General features: G+C 39.0%; 1 protein-coding gene across 3 annotated transcripts in view; it reads left to right on the top strand.

Moving 5' to 3' along the window:
• The first annotated feature begins 1376 nt into the window (after positions 1 to 1376).
• The window catches only part of MPP6 (membrane palmitoylated protein 6), a 117082-nt gene continuing 97216 nt past the window's right edge, over positions 1377 to 21242 (top strand). For all 3 annotated transcript variants that reach the window (XM_030796248.1, XM_030796247.1, XM_030796253.1), the window contains exon 1: positions 1377 to 1783. The gene's annotated coding sequence lies outside the window, so the exon portion shown is untranslated. The remainder of the gene's footprint in view (positions 1784 to 21242) is intronic.

The raw sequence follows: 21242 nt of genomic DNA, 5'->3' as shown, positions 1-21242 counted from the left end.
ATTAAATCTGCTCTTCTGTCAAGATGTGTCATCTACACACCCGGACACTCATCATAGTTCACCAAGCTCTACGCAGAGTCCAGGCTGAAAGGATGGCATGCCCTCCCCAACCCCACCCTTTTGAGGTCTGGGAAGCCCAGGTGCTGGGGAGGAGCTGAACAACTGTGTCCAGGGAGTGTCTGGCAAAGCCGACCCAGGGAGTTCCACGGGAGCCTCGGTGCTATGAAAAGAGCCAGTGTCCATCCATTTCCTCGGGTGTGAATCACACTGCCCGGTCGGGCCTCTGGGAGAAAATTAATGAAGGACACAGTCAGCGCCGTAGAACCTGCCAAATACACATCAGATCCAGTGGAGTCTGTGAAGGGGGAGGGGGAGATTTTTTCAGAGGCTTTTCTACTCGTTCCATTTCTCTTTTGTGCCCCACGACCGGGTTCTTGAATGTAAAACTCTCAGGTCAGGGCGGAGCCTCTTTTATGCCCCGCGGAGTATCTTGCCCACCGGTAAACGCTGAGAGACAGCGGCGATTTCGGCCCAGGAGACCCGGCGGAGACTGGGTCCGACCAGCCCTCTCTCGCAGGCGCAGGGCCGGGACCCCTGAAGCGAGGCGGCCGGGCGCAGAGCGCAGTCAGTGTGGGCGCTCAGAGGCTGGGAGGGGGCTCCACCTGGGCGCCCAGCCGCGGCGGGAGGGGCGGGGCCTGGCTTCCCGGAGGCGGTGGCACCTCCTCGCGCCCGAGCGCGCGCTCCCCGGCGTCCGGCGCACGCGCGAGGCCGGCTGGGAGCGCGCCCCAGCGGCGGCGGCGGCGGCGGCAGCGGCTGGAGGACTAGGAGGAGGAGGGCGGCTGAGGGGAGGCTGGCCGCGTGCGCGGAGGCAGCGGCGGGGGCGACCGGAGCTGGGGCAGAGTGGGGAGCGAGGGAGGGGAAGGAGAGAGAGGGAGGCGGAGGGCAGTGAGAGACGCATTTCCAGTTCCCAACTACGAGCCACGAGTTTGCAGATGGGGCTGCTCGGCGGCGCCTGTGGCTGAGGGAGAGCAGCGGCGGAGGGGAGCGACCGGGAACGGCGGCAGCGGCGGCGCGGGGGCGGCTAAGGTGCGAGCCGGTGAGTTATCGGGGCCCCCACGCCGCTCGGGTAACGGTCGCGCCGCGCGCCGGGCCGGCCGGGGGCGCCCTGTTGCTCGCCGCGGCGCCCCACGCGGGGACCCTGGCCCGCCCCGCCCCTCGGCACCTGGGCTTCGGCAGGCGCGGGGAAGAGGGGCCGGGGAGACGGAGGCGGCGGCGGCGGCGCGGGTGGGGAGGCTGCTGGCTGCCCCCAGCCCGGCCCGCGCGGAAGGGGCGCTCGGCCGGGCTCCTGACTCTCTGGCTGCGGGCGGCCGGGCGGGCCGGAGCTCGGCAACGTGTCTGGCTCATGCTGCTGGCCGCCGCTCCCCACGCGCTCCCCGGCGCGGCCCGGGCTGGGGCTAGGGCCGCAGACGCGCGGGGCCCCTTCGGGCGCGGGGCTCGGGTGCCGACACCTCTGCGGTGGGAGTCGCGGTGGAGCCTGAATGGAGAGCCGGCCCGGGGGCGGTGTTGCTGTGACTGACACCTCCGGGGTCTGTCCCGAGAGGGGGCGATTCCGCCGGCTCCCGCTTCTCTCCCGAGCTCGGAGTTCCTAGGGGAGGAGGCTTTCTCCAACTACCGCCGCTACTTCCGAGGTACGAGACTCCAGTTGTTTGGCCAAAGTGGCTGTGGGCCGAGCACACGCTGCCGCGGGGGCGTTCGCTGCTGAGATCGTGCTCGCTGATCCTCGGTACATTTGTCTGAAACCAGATAGGTGCTGGGGCTTTTTTTGTTTTGGCTGGGTGGAGGGTCAGCAGGGGAGTCGATTGAGGTATCCGACCGTGTGGTGACAGGATGTGGATTGGTTGGTAGATGTTTTTTTGCACAAGGACTTTTTAACACTTTACTGGGAGTTTATTCTCAATCCTACCAGTTTCTGGGATTGCAGCTCGAGATTACATTTGTTAAACTTCCATCAGTTGGGTGTGCATCTGTGTAGGGGGTGGGGGGTGAAGCGAGGAAGAGAATTGAAGACTGCCAGGGAAGCTCAGAAAATTCTCCGCATTACTTATAAACAGCGGGGTAAGGTCAGGCTAGCAACGTTTTATTCTTTCCCACGCCTTTGGAGAGTGTTGGAATTTTACTTTGTGCTTCAAGTATATTACAAGTGGTCTTGTAATGTAGCTGAGAACGTTTGGGGTGCGTTAAAATGCTCTTCAATTGGAGTATGATTTAGCAGCCATTTCTTCCCGTGAAATCTTGCAAATCATTTGTAAACTTATGTTGGTCGAATATACCAGGCGAAGTAACATTGTTAGTAATGCGGTATATAGTTTCCGTATATAGGTATAGCAACGGACCTCAAGTAATATTGCTTATTGTAGGCATCTACTGTGCAATGATGATAGGGTAGTGGGTAGTAGGCCTGATTATAGTTATGTCTTCTGAGGCCTTGTTAACAGTAAACAAAGAACTTTGCTGGGTTGTGTCATTTTGAGGTCATTTGTACCTTAAATCTATCATATATTTAAATAGGTGTTTAAATGGGTGTTTGCACGATGTGTTACTCTTTAAGGTCCATGTTTCTTTTATTCTAGACTACGGTTACATAATACACAAATGGTAACACTTTTAATTGCTCAATTTTGTCCTATGGAGACTGCACACCATCTTTATGAAAGAGGTGTGTATGTGTCCTTACTGATGCCACCGAATTCTTGACATCTGGAATGTCAAAATGAATTATTTTACATTCTAGGTTAAGTCAACACTGGAAAAATTAAGGTGCTTAAGCAAGTCTAGTAGCTCTATATAAGACAGCATCTTTTTTTTTTAGGCCAACTGTTGGATTTTTAAAAATGAATCATATTTTTAAACATTTGAGGGAGCAGTTTGCTTCTGAGTCTCATTTTAGGCTGAAATTGTTCCAGAACACTACATAGCCTGCTTCTCTCTTTCTCTCCCCACTCCCCCTCTTTTTAGCTTGAGATAATCTAGAAGACATAATTGTGACTTTGTGTTATCTTTTTAAAAAGTTGTTTTAAAATTGAAGTTGCTTGTTTGAACATTTACTATCCCTTTACATGCTTTACTACTTAATAATGGATTAGCAGAAGACAACAGATGTTTTAATTAAATACCTTTCGTATTTTTGACATCTGAGCTTTGTTAAAATTGAGTAGCGTCATATTATTGCTGAGAGAGTTACAAATAATACAGGGTTAGTGCTAGTCAAAGGCTAATTGTAAAAAAACAGCCAGAAAATAAAACTAAAAGAGGTAAGAGGACCCATTTATACTTTTGACATCACTTACTCTAATATGAATTACCTATTGCTAGGTGACTTTTGAAAAAGAATATCTTGTAAAATTCACATTAGGTATATAATAGTTAATAATTTTTCTTTCCAGAGTGATTCATTTGATGAGTGACTAGATTTTTTTTTTTTTTTAATCAGAACTCTACTTCAGGTAAGTATAGTTAACCATGTAAGTGATGTGCTGATGTTTATTTCAGGAAGAATGAACACTTACCCATTTGATAAATACTGAACTGTTTGGCAATATGTTAGTTATTCCTTGAAACTTAGGAGGAGAAAAATTATGCTAGTTTTTTTTTTAACTGTAGGTTGTTTCTTTAGAAAAGTAGTCTTCACATTTATAAATATAAGAGCAGATAAGCACAAGAGATCTCTTTCCTGATATGATGCTAGTAAGGAATTAAAGATTTTATTTTTTTGTTGTAGGGACCAGTTTTGCTTAGTCTTCCTGTTCAGTCTCACAGAAGCTGCAATGATTTTCCTCCTTTTCTGTTACTTGTATCTGACCACTGGGGGGAGACTTTACAATTGGGCTTGACCATATTCCTCCTTTGCATACATTGGCTGCTAATCATCCTGGGCACTTTGCCAAACTGCTGGTAAGTGTGCTGAGGAGGATGCACTCTGAAGCAAGTCTCAATCAAGGTGTTTAATGACTTTTCTTTCTTTAACTCACACCACGCTTACAAAGTATCATTCTTTATAGACTGTGTTATTAACAGTCTACTGTTAAGTGGTCTAAGTATGCCTCTAACATAATGAAAGATAAGATTCCTGAATACATTATAGCTTTCAAAGATCCGACTTTACTTGCATTAATCTTAGAAGCAGTGTAGGTTTAATTGCTTGCTTAGAGTACACAGATATTAGTTGTCTGGAAGGATCTGGAAAGATCATCACTCTTCCGTGAAGTGTATCTATATCCAAACCTCTTTAAACAAATTGGTCTCCTCTTATAAAAAGCTTTTGGAGGAGAAGATATTGAAGCATCCCATGTAGCTAATTTTAGTGTTCATTTCACCACAGAGGGGAAGTTCTTGCTTTATCATAGTCATAGAGATAAGATTAAAGCCCACAACTTTGTTGACCATTAAGCTGTGACCATTATTGCCAGGTGTAATAAAGTCAAAAGCCTGGTTTCTACTTTTTCTTTTCTGACAGTATTTAACCTTGCTGATGTCCAATTCAATAATAATGAACTCAGTAAACAGAGGCTGCTACATTTACGGTAGTTTAGAAAGAACTTAAGTTTTATGACCTTCCTTAATTATGATAGACTAATTCAAAGACCTTTCTGTAATCTTTATCATAGTAAGTATATTCACAGAGTAATGAACAGAACAAAATTAGTTTCTATTGTTCCTTTATCCTAGGTTATTTTCCTTCTTTCCTTTAAGATGACTTTGCTTTCATCCGAGAATTCTTTTTTCCTTTTTTACTTTTTTTTTTTTAATATAGTGTACTAGAAGAGATACTTTCTGCTTAGGAATATATTCATTTCTGGCTAACTTTAGGATTGTGTTAAGTACTTGGGAATGGAAGTTTCTAAAAGCCCATCTGTCAGAATTATCACTGATACAAGGCAAAATGAGAATTAAAGACAATATAATGAGTATTTCATAAAGCTCAAATTATTATCAAATCCTTTCTACTGCTTGCTAGTTTTGTACATGATATAATCCCTCCTTCACCGGTTTACATCTTTTCCTCTTAAATCTATCATTTCTTTACCCTCTTCCTCCACTTTTTGCTATATTTCATCTACATTGCCCTTCATTTTGTTCCTCTTCAATGCCATGGCTTGCTCCTAACTTAGGGCTTTTGCACTGTGTTCACTCTGTTGGGAACTCTTTTCCTAAATCGTTACGTGAGTGACTACTTTTCATCATTTCATGTTGTAGTTCAAATATCACCTTTTCAGACAAGCATTGCTACCTAACCATCCTTCCAGAATGACACTAGCCTCATCCCCCTCAATGCCATTACCTTTTTTACTTAAAAATTTCTGCAAACCATTTATCACTATCTGAAATTATGTTTTTATATTGTTTTATAATCTCCATACTCACTAGAATATAAGCCCCGTGATATCAATGATCTTGTCTCTTTTTGATTTTGTTTTTGAAATAGGATCTCACTCTGTCACCCAGGCTGGAGTGCAGTGGTGTGATCACAGCTCACTGCAGCCTGGAACTCCTAGGCTCAAGTGTTCCTCCCTCCTCAGCCTCCTGGTAGCTAGGACTATAGGCAACAATCACCATGCCCAGCTAATTAAAAAAAAAAAAAAATTGTAGAGATGGTGTCTTGCTGTGTGTGTTGCCCAGGCTGCTCTCAAACTCCTGACCTCAAGGGATTCTCTCGCCTCAGTGCCTCAAAGCACTGGGATCATAAGCATGAACCACCACACCCTGCTGATCTTGTCTCTTTTGATTAACACTGTTTCAAGGACTTAGACCTGTTCCTGGCACATAGTTGTCATTAAATAAATCATCCTTTAAAAAAAATCTGAGGTCATGTTCTTTCTGAGGTTTCGGTGTTCAAATGCTCCTTTATAAAATGATAGTAGTATAGTAAACAGGCCTCTTTTGGCCATAAGTAATAGAAATCCATTCTAGTTGTTATAAAGGGGATTTATCATTCAAATGCAGCCAATGTCCAATGGAATGCAAGGACTGGGACTCCAGTGCCTGCAGGGCACATTATATCTTTTCTCTCTTCTCTGTGCGTTTGCTTCATTCCTTCTCTTGCTGCAGAGGACTACTTCTAGTCCTCTTAGTGGAAAATATGGCCACCAGTAGCTTCTGAGTTTTCATCATACCAGCCTGGGAAACTGGAGAAAGGTTCATCTAGTTCTTCCCTGTTCAATGAACTATATCTCATTATTAGAACTTGGTTGTACTTGCTGTAACCACATGTAATGGGATTAAACAGACAATCCAAGTAGGTGCCCCTGTGATAATTAATGTTCATACTTATTCATCTGCTGCAAAACATTCATCTCTCCTCTTTTTAAATTTGATCTTGAAATCTGAAGTATCTGAAAAACACTGTCCTGGAGATATAGAAAAGAAATGTGATATCTTTCATGGGGATGATTTGCAGTTTGATTGAGGAAGATAAAATATATACAAAAAGGAAATAAAATAAAAGTAGCATGATGATAATGGAGGAACTGGTAGAAATATTTGCAATTTGTATGATAAATAAAAGTCTAACTTCCTTTATATAAAGTACCTACTAACCAATTAGGAAAAGACCAACCATCAAGTGGGCAAAGATCATGAACAGTAATTCTCAGAAAAGGAAATGCAAGTGTTTTGTAAGCATCTGTAAAGGTATTCAACCTCACACATAATGCAAATATAAATAAAAACTATAAGATACTGTTTCACCTACTGACAGATGGAAAATGTTTGATAATACTTTTGAAGAGGATATTGGTTAACAGGGGCTTTTACATTGTTGGTGGAAACACAAATCAATAAAATCTGATGTGGTTGAAATTTCTGAAGAGCATTAAGGTAAATAGAAAAGGCTGGAAATATGCATTAATTGATATAGATGTTTGTGAAAGGGTAAAAAGTTAATACACAACTTATTTGAACACTAACTTGCATTGCTTTGTTTTTGGCTAAAGTCATAAACTGAAATAGCAGGCTTCCTCCCCCAAAAAGAGATACCTTTTGGGTGGTATTTAGTTACCCCTTTCCATCTTCTCCATTCCCCTTTCTTCTACCCCAGTACTGGTAAAGTTGTTTATAAATCACTGAGATTTTCCAATACTTTGTATCCTTCACACAGCCCAGCACTTTGTTACCTACTTAGTAGCACTAAGTAAAGATTTAATTGATGGAGCTTAGCTTATTACCTTTTTATAGACCCAGTTCATAATTCTTATGCTTTTGGAAGAAATCTTTTATAAAAAGTGATTTTCCATTTCATTTGATAAATGTACTTAGAATATTTATTAGAATAGGCAATGGAACAATTTTTTTTATAAATCTTGGTTTATTGTATAGCGTATTAATGGAACTTTACTTTTTCACAGTTGCTTTGTTCTGTAGGATATTATTAGATATTAGTTGGGTAGGATTAATATTTTTAAAAGACAGAGTAGGGCAGCTGGAGATATGTGGGACTTTTAAAGAAAAATGTATGAGAAAGTGTGGGAAAAATGATTCTCTGAGCCGACTGGGGGCCATATGCTTAGGAAAGGAAAAGTGAAGGGTGAGGGATTCGTTTAGAGAAATTCTGTGGTGGAACTCAGAGGGGTACATGTTGGGAGAAGTTTTAACTTAGGAAAATACTAAGCTGATTTACTTAAATGCATACTTCAAGGATAAATATATACTTTATATTTTGTTCTGTAGGTCATTTTAACCATGTAGTGACTCTGGCAGAGATTCTTTACCTAAGTGGGCATCAGAATCCTTTGGAGCTATCCTACATTAAAGGATTCTAATTTAGTAGGTCTGGTATGGGGCAGGAACATGTTTATATTGTTAAAATCCCCAAGAGCCACTATTTGAGTGTGAAATAATACATCCTGTGGAATATTCCGCTTTAATAATGAAATCATTCAACAGAGCTTTTGAGGTTGTGTATCATTTAGGTAACTCTAATGCTGGAACTTGGTCTCTCACCAGCTCAGTACGTTTGCAAATATCTCATTGATCCCCATTGCTTTGCTCTCTTGCATACTCTTCCCTCCTCTGCCTTCTTGTTTCTTTTCTACTAATGAATATTCAGGCATGGTTCTCCAAGGAAGCCATCATTAGGTGGCCTCATCCATAATTTATCTTTTCAGTGCAGAACAAATTATAACACAGCACTTATACAACTGGCAAGTACACTCATCACATGAGTAGATGATTTATGTGTTTTCATTCATATGAGCCTTGAACAAATATACCCAGTTTTACTATTTGAGCTTATTTGTTTTTTCTTCTTGCTATCAAGAGGTTGGCGTTTAGTCATAGTTAACGCTGATGTAAGCATTTGATAATATTATTGATACCACCATGTTTCAAGGTCTGTGTTAAATGCTGTCCACACATTATCTCATCTGCTTGTTGCAGATTTTAAAATTATATTTTTTAAGTCACTAAAATCTTTTTATGATTGTATTAGTTTTCTGTGACTGTTGTGACAAATTGCCACAGACTTCGTGGCTTATAAATAAATGTATTCTCTTACAATTCTGAAGGCCAGACATCTGAAATCAGTATAATTGGGCCAAAATCAAGGTGTCAACAGGGACATTTTTCCTCCAGAGAATCTAAGGGAGAACTTATTTGTTGCCTTTTCCAGTTTCTGGTGGCTTCTGGCATTCCTTGGCTTGTGGCTACACATTGCAATCTTCAAGGCCGGCATTTGAAGTCTCTCAGCTCTGTGTTTTTCATTTCCCCACGTGTGTGTGTATGTGTGTCAGAGAGAGAGAAAGAGAAATCTCCCTCTGTGAAGGACACTTGTGAGGGCATTTAGTGCTCTCTGGAATAACCTCCCCATCACAAGATCTTTAATCACACCTATGAAACTTTCCAAACGCGATGACATTCATAGGTGTCAGGAATTAAGACATAGATACCTTGTGGAGGGGGAGACTATTTTTCAGCCTACCATAATGGTAATTTAAATGGTTCAGAAAAGGGAGGAGGAGTTGATAAGTCTTTTTGTCCCATCTTCATCACTTTCTAAGACAGTATTTCTCAATCAGGGATGATTTTGCTGAACACTCCAGAAATATTTGGCTGTCACAACTGGGAAGGTGTTGCTACTACTGTGTATAAGGTATAGGTCAGGGATGCTGCAAACAGTGCACAGGGCAGCCCCCCTCAACAAGGAATCATCCAGCCCAAAATGTCAGTAGTGATGAAGCTGAGAAATGTTATTCTAAAGGCAACTATTGCCAATAGCTTTTTTGGGGTGTCCAGAAAAAATTTTGATGCCTCTATTCTGAGTAAAAGCCTTTAACCTGATTTGATCAGAACTGGTGGTAGTTTTGGCTGACTGAAAGTGATTTAAGTGAAGAGTCGTAAACGATTGACACATATCTTAAATAATATATTACTTAAAAATCTACATTCATGTGTCAGTCTTTTCTTTGAGTATGTGTCTTTTGCCAGGAATTCTGGGTCATCATTCTTATATAAGCCAATGCATTATCACTGATTACCAGCTTTGGAGTGAGAACTTAAAAGTTTGTGAGGCAGTCTGCATATAAGATCTAGATTGCTAATGTTTTATGACTCCTCAATTGTTTATACTTGTTTTACCCTTAATTTTACAGCAGTTTATCATTTTGTTATTTTGTCGCTTGCTTTTTTGGGGTCTTTCCAAAGCATCAACTGACTTTCATATAAAGAATATAACTCCCATCATCTTGTATCAAATACAGCATATGATGCGTATAAAGAAAATGAAATCCTATTTTGTAATAATGGCTTGCTAAGGAATTGGGAGTACTAATTCTAGTCGCAGATCATTTGAACAGCATCCAATCTGGTGATATGGTGAGGGCTAATGTCAGTTGTTTACGAATTCTTGAATGTTTCAGAACATTTTGTTTTAGTTCTGTAATGGCAGAGTTTATAAATAATCTATAGAATATTACTATAAATACTTTATTGGTATTACCAGCTTAGTGCTTGAGTTACTTTTCTAAAAGAAACATTGGTTTTTTTTCATTAACTATAATAAATATTATGTGAAGTTTGAATGTGGCTATCTTCGAGTGGATTTGTCTTTTTATTTACTAGAATATGTATGTCTGTATGCACATAATAAAATGTTATATGGAAAACCTAACTTTAGTTACATAAATAAAAAATTATTTCTTTTTTTATTCCTCTTTTAATATCCTTCTATCTTCTATCCTTGTATAAGGAGCTAGAAGGTATAAGAAACTCCGATAATTGGGTTTCTTATAAAGAGCTTTGATATAAGAAACTCAGATAATTGAGTAAAGAAGTTTAATTTATTAAAGTTGCTTATTTTTGAAATGATAATCATGCTTTTTTTTTTTTTTTTTTTTTGAGACAGAGTCTTGCTCTGTCACCCAGGCTGCTAGAGTGCAGTGGCATGATCTCGGCTCACTGCAACCTCCGCCTCCCGGGTTCAAGCAATTCTCCTGCCTCAGCCTCCTGAGTAGCTGGGATTACAGATGTGTGCCAACACGCCCAGCTAATTTTTGTATTTTTAGTAGAGACAGGGTTTCACCATGTTGGCCAGGATGATCCTGAACTCCTGACCTCATGATCTTTCTGTCTCGGCCTCCCAAAGTGCTGGGATTACAAGCGTGAGCCACCGTGCCCGGAAATCATGCATATTTTTATACAAATCAATTTAAATGTTTTTATTTTTTAACTAGTAATCTTTTGGAATGGAGGTCGGTAAAAAAAAAAAATGTAAGCCCTATTTTTAAAAGGTTGGAATATCTTGTGAGACAAAGTAGTCTCAGTTTGCCATCACCAACCAATCGTTAGCATTAAGCTCTTGAAAACCACTAGGTAGAGAAATTTTCCGTGAAGGAATTTAATAATCTTTATAAAGTTTTACTATTCACCCAATTAAAATGTTAGATTATCATTTTATGCTGTTCAATTTGGAAATACCAGATACTATACAATTAGTTTCCATTCACCATTACTTTCTTGAAAGAAACTTTTCACGACTTTGAATAAGGCCCCCCCACCCCCAAATAAAGTGCTTATAAATCCTAGGAGGCATTTTTGAGGATATTTTATTCAGATCCTTTCTTAGGTTCACTTAAAAGTTATTGATTCCAACTTCTGTCCTAGAGATAGCATAACTTGGATGTTTGAGATTAAAAAAAAATAAGCTTTTAGTAACCTTTATTTAACTCGCTCAGCTTGCTATATAGCCAAGTCGGTATTTATAGTTTGTTTCCACCCTTGATAATTTCATGCCAGTACCCATCAGAATGTGACCATGGAACACTGGCTTGGCTCTGTCTGTCCTTATTCTCATCTCCATCCCCTCCTTTCCAACACACTGCAATTCTAGATTAAAGACTGCAAATTAATTAATTAATTTATTTATTTATTGAGACGGAGTCTCACACTGTTGCCCAGGCTGGACTGCAGTGGCGAGATCTCGGCTCACTGCAAGCTCCGCCTCCCAGGTTCATGCCATTCTCCTGCCTCAGCCTCCCGAGTAGCTGGGACTACAGGTGCCACCTGCCTCTGTTACCTCTTCTAAGAGTGTGCACCACTAATATCTTCTATTCCTACTCTGCCATCTATCTAGTTCCCTTCTCTTTTATCATCCAAACCTGGAGTTCCCTCTTTTGCAAATTATCTCCAAAAAGAGCAACTTAGAATTTGTTACTCTCCAGTAGAAATTTTCACTAAAAGGAAATCTGTTTATGTATATACTGGTATTACACAAATAAAAAGATTATATAGTTTCTCTGAGGGAAGAAGCAGTTTCTTTGTGTTCCCCCAGTCAGGCATCATCCATGAACATAGGCTTTGCTATTTTTTTTTTTTTTAACGGAAGATGTTAGGGGAAAACACAGTTTAGCCATATAAGTAGTGTTTTATCATGTGTGGCAGACTGTAAGTTCTGAAAGAATTCAGAAGAAGAAATGTTCACCTGTGGGGAGAGACTTGCTACTTATTTGCTACTTGATTGAGTTAATTTTGATTGAGTTAATTTTGAGATGAGTTCAGGCACTCATTTTAGCTCTAAAATTTTGATTCTGCGTAAGCAAGTAATAGGTCATAAGCTGGGTAAGTATGGAATAACCAAGGAAAAAAAGTAGTCCTTAGATGGGATGAGTAACAAGAGTGAAGGCATTTAGGTGAGAATTAGATATGTGGTTGTGCATATGGGAAGTAAAATGATCAATGTGGTTAGAACAGAGAGTTTATATTAAGGAATAAGGGTGCATTAGGTTGAATAGATGGAAAGCTAGATATTAAGAAGAGAAATTTAAACATCCCCAGATGATAGAAGATCATGTTTTTCTAATGCAATCTGGTCATTAAAATGATTTTTTAACATGATTGGTGTGATAGTCTTATGCCAAGTGGATTACAGTGAAGAAGAGAATGTGGTAGAAGAGGCTTGTGTTAATTATTTAAAGTTGAATTAAGGAGAGCCTGAAAGACAGTGGTAGCAGAGGGAAGGGAGAGTAAAAGATATATTAAATATAAGGACATCGCAAATTCACCATGACAAACCAAATGACATAGGGTATCTTGAGGTTTTCAAGGAATTCCTAGGCAAAGGCAGTCTCTGCATTTTCAGGGTTTGGAAATTCCCCCCCCCCACCCCCCAAGATTCTAGTCTTTTCCCCAAAATAAACCCTGGTCTTGTTTAAAGGTTTTTGTTTTGTTTTGTTTTTTTGGTTATTTTTATTTTTAAATAAGTTGTTATGGCCCCTAGATTTGAGCAGGTTGTTTTCATATTTGACTAAGTTATTACTAAAGGATGGAAAAGTTCTTTAGAGACTACCTACTTGGATATTAATTTATCATTTATCCCTGCATTATATACTGTTAAAAACAATGGAAGGACGAAGGACGTTAACTGGAATGACAATGGGTGAGTGTGGGTACTGTCATATAGGGGAGGGGAAAGAGCAGAGGAACTTTTAAATTATTAAATTATTATTATTAGAGGAACTGAGAAAATAAAGATACTGATAGTAAGGAATATGTTATTTTTTATTTTTTAATTTTTTTTAGACAGCGTCTCCCTCTGTCACCCAGTCGAGTACAGTGGCCTGATTGTAGCTAACTGCAACATTAAATTTCTGGGCTCTAGTGATCCTCCCAAGTAGCTGAGACTACAGGTCCACACCACTATGCACAGCTAATTTTTTTTTTTTTTTAATGTTTTTAGAGTCCAGGTCTCACTGTGTTGCCCAGCCTGGTCTCAGAACTCCTGGTCTCAAGCCATCCTCCCTTCTTGGTTTCCCATAGTGCTGGGATTACAGGCATGAGCCACCATGCTGTTTTGTGGGGAAGTGTGGCAAGTACGTGGCTTGATTCTTATCACAAAGTTTCACTTTACTTTTGGTCTGAGTCTTCCTCTCTGACATCTTCTTTTCAACTTCATAAAAGAACACTATAGCAAATACATCTTACAGCCATGACCATACTGTCTCTAGAAAGCCAGAATATTATGAAACATTTAGTAGGTGAGCAAGAAAAGTGGAGTGATTCTGATGCCAGAAATAGCACAGAGCTAATACAGTTTGATCTATTTGTTATTTAGAATATACCAGTGATCCTCTAAGGGGGCAGTTTTGCCCCCTAAGGGACGTTTGGTAATATTTGAAGCCATCTTTGGTTGTCACACCTAGCGTGGGGTGCTACTGACATCTAGTGGGTAGAGGCCAGGGTTGTTACTAAGCAGTTCATTGGGACAGACTCCACAACAAAGAATTATCTGGCCCCAAATGACAGCATTGCGAAGATTGAAAAACCCTGGAATATAGAGTAGGCAAGTTCCTCCCTGGACACGTTTGGAGACATAGGTCAATTTTTTTTACTTCCTTTTCTTCTAGGCTTGACCAGATATCATCCTACCAACAGCTTACAATACCATATAGATTCTTACTCTTTGTTTCATTGTGTTCTTATCTTAAGGGTATATCTTAGACACTTCAATTAGACAAATATTTCTAAATATTTCTACCCGTCTTCATTTAGGGTTGCTTTTTTCTGCTAAGTTTATTTTTCTGTTTTACCAATTTATCTCTTGAGGGATCACTCTATTTTTAAATAATTGAGGGCCTCTGATGATGTATTCAGGTATTCTCTTTTACAACATTTTCATGTGCTTCAGGTCCCAGGTCTGGGTTGAGCTAGTTCTTGAGTCCAGGTTTTTTTCATATACTTTTTGAACCTGTTCTGATTTTTTAGTATATAAAAAGTTTAAACAACAAGACCCTTAAGGGAAAAACTATCTTGGAGTTCTTTTAGAATAATTTTATTCTTGCTTACAGATAAAGATTGCCATACATATAACAGCTACATACAAAAAGGCATTATAATAGTTTATAGCACTAAATGGAAAACACTGAAATTCTAGAACGAAACAAGGTTTGCAAGAACTTCTATTTGGCTTTATTGTTTTTGTTAAGCAGAGCGAAATAATTCATCATATGAAGATAAAAGTTGAATGAATGTATCATAATTGAGAAAGGGGTATGTTTTTAGAAAAACAGTTTATTTTGTCCTTATCCCACCTCCATTGGATGTTGATGTAAACATATTGGCCATTTAATATAAAATATAATTCCAGTCTGCCTATGTATAACAACTACACTGTACAATAAAAAGAGACAGAAAGCAAAAGTATTTCTATACTGTAGTGGTCAGGATGTGATTTGTAGATCCAAATTTTGTGTGTGTGTGTGTGTGTGTGTGTGTGTGTGTGTGTGTTTGGAAAATTTGGGAGGCAAAGTTCTTAAGTGCAGATCTTCTTTTAGTAGACACTTCCTGTCTGCTTGGTATACACATCAATTATATCTTCATTTTCCATTTTCACCTGTACAGGTGTTTCATTAAGTGGCCTCCCATTACATCCAAAACCAGGTTGCCTCATTGATAGATCAGTTGTTAACAATAGGCTCTCATTAGTTTGCTAAGTGATACACTCTTGAGCTGTACCACTGGACCATTCCACCCCACCACAGCAACTCTATATGGTTATTTTTTTGAGTCTTGACTCCTTTCTTGGGCTTTTTGTCAGCTGTGGAAAGCATTACTGTTGCAGCTGCTGCCTCTCGAAAGAAGTTTCAGGTACCTCATGCATGTGCACACAACCAGCATTAGTAAGTAAGCCTGTTTTAATTCTGGAGATATTTTACCTAAGAAATATTTAAGTGCATGAAGAGACTACTTTTCTGAGCGTAGAAATTTCAGGGCAGTCAAATGCATTTCTGTATTCTTAATGCTCTGAACAAGCTAGTATACCTGGAGGGAGGAATTTATGTTGGTTAATGAGTAACATAGTTCTCCTATCCCATTACTTATTTGTGATCTATTTTTAATTAAGCTTTTAAAATTATTAATGCTACATGACATGCAAAGTTAAAATCAGCATGGAAGAATGAATGAACCATGCAAGTTAAAGGTTTCTATCCCTACTCTTACTTCATAGAGTTAATCATGGTTAGTAGTTTCAGATTTAGTTATATTAGTAAAGTGGTTCTCAATTCATGACTGGCATTTTTGGCAGTACTATACTTTGCAACGCAGGATTGTCCTGACCTGAACACTACTCAGTGTTTAGTGTCCCTTAATATTTGGTTTTCTACCACAGTTACTGAGACAATCAAAAATGGGCTAGTACATTTCCAAATGCTCAATGGGGAGAGGTGGTATGCTAATTTTAAAAAATATACATCTTAGAAAGCGTATGTTTATGTTTTCAATTTCACACAGTAAGTATTGACTCTAGTATAAAAGAATATTTAAGTGCGCACAGACTTCTTGAGGGAGGCCCAGAGAAAGTCCACTTGGGAGGAACTGTGCTTACTTCTAAAGTCTTAGATTGTAAGATTTTTCAATCTTACCTGCTTTCTTTCCTGATAGTCTTACTTTCTTGTGTTTTCAGCTACCTGTCTTTTTGTTACGGTTTTATGGTTTTTGAATTGTGTGCTCTTGCTTTGCTGGGTTTTATTGGAGGAAATTCTGTGCAGCCCAGTTAGAGGACACATTCTTTCCAAGGTTTGCCAAGGCTTTTCTTTGGCACCTGTGGAAGCCACTGACTCAAGACCACTTTGTAGTTCCTCTGCTTGGGGTGTTCTGAACTAGGCAGGTAGGTGTATTTGGAACCCTGAATCCTTGAGCATAGACTGTAATTACTAATTCTCAGGTGATATTTTTTCTGCTAATATGGAGTCCAATCTGAGACAGGCCAACTTCCTTATTGTCTTCCTTGGCCAACAGGCATGTTTTTATTAGACTACTCTTACAAAGTAGGGGTTAGTCCTATAAGGTCTCAGCTTCATGTGGGAAGGTCTAAGTTGCATTCTTCATCTTGAACAGGCCAGGGCCTAAATGACAGCTTCTGAACTTCCGGTTACTGAAATCCAAAACACCCCAGGGCAGTCATAACTTCAGTACCTACTTACTAGTTTGTTTTTTCCCCTTCATATTGGCCCACAGGGATATTCTTGGGGACTTTTTTTTTTTTGAGAGGATGTTTTCAGTATTTTGTTTTGCATTTTTAGATGTTTTGTGAGATAATTATTTTCAGATTTTCAAGGGTACCTTCTTTGCCAAACCAGCAAGCCTTTCGTATCTGTTTTCTAACTTCTAAGCAGTTCCTAAAACTTCTGGTTTGCTAATCTCTTTCTCTTTCATTTGTGTCTCACCTCCCCTCCAATATTACTGCTGTTTTATTCTTTTTAAAAATTATATACCTGTTTTGTCATTTCAGTGGGACCTCAGGAGGGAGGGAATGTAAGCATGTGTGTTCACACTTCCACTTTAACTGGAAGTGTGTCTAATAGTTTTGAGGTTACTATGTCTATTAGGGCCAACTGACCTGAGGAAAAATCAATGTAAATACCTTTCCCTTTAACTGTCATTTTAAGTTTGAACTTAAAAAGCATAGTCTTTTGGCTGTAAAATAGGGACAGGGTCGGGAATGGAGGATGTCATTCCGACCATTATGCAGTTGAGCAAGGCCTCACTGAGATGTGGGGCAGTGTGTAGCTTGACCTACATGGGCTCTTACCATAAAGTCTAGCTATATAGAGCAAATCACATTACAGTGATGAGAAACCAGAATTTTAAAATTTCATCCAATGAGTATTTATTAAATGTGATGTGTCTGGAGTAATACTAAGAATTAGAGTACAAAAATAAATAAAATGCCATATCCTCAGTGAGCCCACTAATTTTGTGTTGGAGATAGACATGTAAATTAAAATACAGTTAGTTCTCATTATTCAAGATAGTTATGGTGTATAAAGTCTCTGCAAATGCAGAATTATCAAATACTGAGCTGTGTTGCTTCTAGGGGAAATGCAGGGTTAGGTTCCTGCAAGCCTTTAGTCACAATATGTTCATCAACTGGTCAATATATAGCCTTTTTTATGTGTATTTCTTATTAAAGATACTTTATTATATATTATTGATTCATTAACATTGTACTCATAGCCAAGCTTACTATATCTTATGCCTGAACAAAGCTTGTCTAATATGTACATTTTTCTGTAAGGCACACCAGAGCCTTCTCATGATAAAGAAACACTAGATAGCACTTCAGTGCTGTGATTGGGGACCATTTTGTGAAATCACAAACAACAGAAAAATGCAAAAAAAAAAAAAAAAAAAGTGGCACAAAATAAACTATGAAAAGGATACTTGTTTTTAGTATGAGAGCCGAAACAAGAAAGCAGAGTGTTGCTTTCTTCTACCTCAGCTGGACTGTGCAATGTTGGGTGACTCAAATTTTTCACCACTCTGTGCATATCCACTAATGACCACAAAAGCTCTATAAGTATCGATTTTTGGATTAAAAGTAAATTTTAGCAAGTAGGCAAATTCGCAAACACAGAATAATGAGGATCAACTGTACTGTATAATGTGGTAAGTGCTGTATATTGTAAATCTGCTAGGATGGGTCAGGGAAGGCTTCATTTGAGACAAGATGAATTTACAGCAGTATGAAGCAACGAATCTATGGAATGGCAGATGGTCCAGTGTGGTTGGAATAAAAGGGCCCCTGTAAGGAGAGGCAAGTCGGGATGTTTGGACTGGCCAGCTAACAGAGGAGGATGTGAAGGCCCTTATGCTATGTTAAGGAATTTTGATTCTATAGGTGATGGGAAACTATTGAATGATTTTAGCCAGGGGAGAAACATGGTCATATTTGTATTTTGGAAAGCTCACACTGCTAGTGGTATTGGGTATAGATGAAGTAAGGAAAATAAATGCAGGCATACCTCAGAGATATCATGGGTTCAGTTCTGGACCGCTACAATAAAACATATATCACAATGAAGCAAATCACACAAATTTTTTTGTTTCCCATACATGTAAAAGTATGATTACACTGTATTGTAGATTATTAAGTATACAATAGCATTATGACTAAAAAATATACATACCTTGATTTAAAAATACTTTAAAGCTTAAAAATGCTAGCACTCATCAGAGCCTTCAGAGAGTTGAAGTCTTTTGCTGGTGGAGGGTCTTACCTTGATGCTGATGGCTGCTGACTGACCAGGGTGGTGGTTGTTGAAGGTTGGAGTGGCTGTGGTAATTTCTTAAAATAAGACAGATATAAAGTTTGCCACATTGATAGACTCTTTTTTCATGAAAGATTTATTGGTAATATGTGCTGCTGTTTGAGAACATTTTATCTATAGTAGAACTTCATTCAAAATTGGAGTCAATCCTCTGAAACCCTGCCACTTTACCAGATAAACTTATGTAATATTCTAAATTCTTTGTCATTTCAACAATAATTTATAGCATCTTCACCATGAGTAGATTCCATCTCAAGAAACCACTTTTTTTGCCCACTTGTAAAAACCAGCTCCTCTTATGTTAAAGTTTTATCATGAGATTGTAGCAATTCAGCCTACATCTTCAGGCTCCACTTCTAATTCTCATTCCCTTACTTTTTCCACCACATCTGCAGTGACTTATCCACTAGTCTTGAATCCCTCAAAGTCATTGATGAGAGTTGGACTCAGCTTCTTCCAGACTCCTGTGAATCAACATTTTGAAGGATATTTTGACCTTCTCCCATGAATCACAAGTGTTCTTAGTGATGTAAATGGTGAATCCTTTCCAAAAGGTTTTCAATTTGCCCGCATCCATCAGAGGAATCACTATCTATGGCAGCTATCGTCTTATGAGATGTATTTCTTAAATAAGATTTGAAAGTCAGAATTACTCCTTAATCCATGGGCTGCAAAACAGATGTTGTATTAGCAGGCATGAAAATAACATTCATCTCCTGTGCATGTCTATCAGAGCTCTTGGGTGACAAGGTGAGTTGTCAATATTTTGAAAGGAATCTTTTTTTCTGAGCAGTAGGTCTCAACAGTGGGCTTAATAAATTCAGTAAACCTTGTTATAAACCGATGTGCCGTCATCAAGGTTTTGTTCCATTTATAGTGCACAGTTAGAGTAGATTTAGCATAATTTTTATGGGACATAGGATTTTTCAGAATGGTAAATGAGGATTGGCTTCAACTTAAAGTCATCACCTGTGTTTGCCTCTAACTAAAGAGTCAGACTGTCCTTTCAAGGTTTGAGGCCAAGCATCGACTTTTCACTGGCTATGAAATCCTATATGGCTAATAAAAGGCCATTTTGTCTGCACTGAAAATCTATCTGTTGTGTAGCATAGTCACCACCTTCATCAACGGTCTTAGCTAGATCTTTTGGGTTACTTGTTGCAGCTTCTACATCGGCACTTGCTGCTTCACCTTACACTTTTATGTTATGAGATGACGTCTTTCCATAAACCTCATGAACAACGTGTGCAAGCTTCAGACTTTTTTTCCAGTAGCTCTTCACCTCTCTCAGCCTTCATAGAATTGAAGGGAGTTAGGGCCTTACTCTGGATTAGGCTTTGGTTTAACAGAATGCTATGACTGGTTTGATCTCCAGACCACTCAGACTTTCCCCATATCATCAATAATGTTGTTTTGTTCTCCTGTGTTCACTGGAATGGCACTTTTAATTTACTTCAAGAACTTTTCCTTTGCATTCACAACTTGGCTGTTTAGCTCAAGAGGCCTTTCAGCCTCTTTGCTTTCAACTTCACTTCCTTATTAAATGTAATCATTTCTAGCTTTTAATTTAAAATGAGAGACTTTCTACTCTTCCTTTCCCGTGAACTCTTAGAGATTATTGTAGAATTATTAATTAGCCTCATTTCAATATCGTTATGTCTCAAGGATTAAGGAGGTCTGAGGAGAGGGAGACAAGGAAAGACTGGTTGGTAGACCAGTCACAACACATACATTTATCAGCTGTCTTATATGGGGGTGATTCATGGTGCCCCAAAACAGTAAACAGTAGTAACATCAAAGAGCACAGATGTGATGGATATGGTAATTACCTTGACCCTATCACCACCCATTATATGTATCAAAATACTACCCCATGAATGTGTGCGTTTATTGTCAAGTTTAAAAAGATTACTGATCATAGATCATCATAACTGGCATAATAGTAATGAAAAAGTTTGAAATATTGTGAAAATTACAAAAATATGACACAAAGACATGAAGTGAGCATATGCTGTTGGAAAAATGGCTTCAATAGACTTGATCAATGCAGGGTTGCCACAAACATTCAATTTTTTTAAAAACCACAGTATCTGTGAAGCACAATAAAATGAAGTGCAGTAAAATGAGGTATGCCTGTAGAAGGTTTTAGATATTCAGGGGAGAGATGATGAGAGAGTGAACTAAGGCAGTGACAGTGGACATAGAGAAAATGGGATATTATTTGAGAAATATGCAAGATTTAAATTAAAAGTTCTTCATGACAGATTAGATAGAATAAAGGAGATTGAACAGCTATTCATGGTTGCTATTAAGATAGGCAATATGGGAGGAAGACCAGATTTAGGAAGTAACATGATAATTTCTGGATATGCTCATTTTTATGGTGCCCATGGGAGATTTTCTGTGGAGATGTAGGCAAGGAAATACGAATCTGAAGCTTGGGTGATACAGCTTTGGGAGACATCAGCTATTTTTATATATATAATTTATATATATTTTAAATATATATATATTTAAAATAAAATATATATAAATATATATATTTTTTATATATTATATATACAAAATATATTTTTTATATTTTTTATATTTTTTATATATTTATATTTAAATATATAAATTTAAATATATACATATTTAAATATATAT

The sequence above is a fragment of the Nomascus leucogenys genome, chromosome 17, assembly GCF_006542625.1.
Source record: "Nomascus leucogenys isolate Asia chromosome 17, Asia_NLE_v1, whole genome shotgun sequence".
Taxonomy (NCBI): Eukaryota; Metazoa; Chordata; class Mammalia; order Primates; family Hylobatidae; genus Nomascus; species Nomascus leucogenys.
The sequence above is the reverse complement of the archived record's forward strand: the minus strand, read 5'-3'. Positions and strand labels throughout refer to the sequence as shown.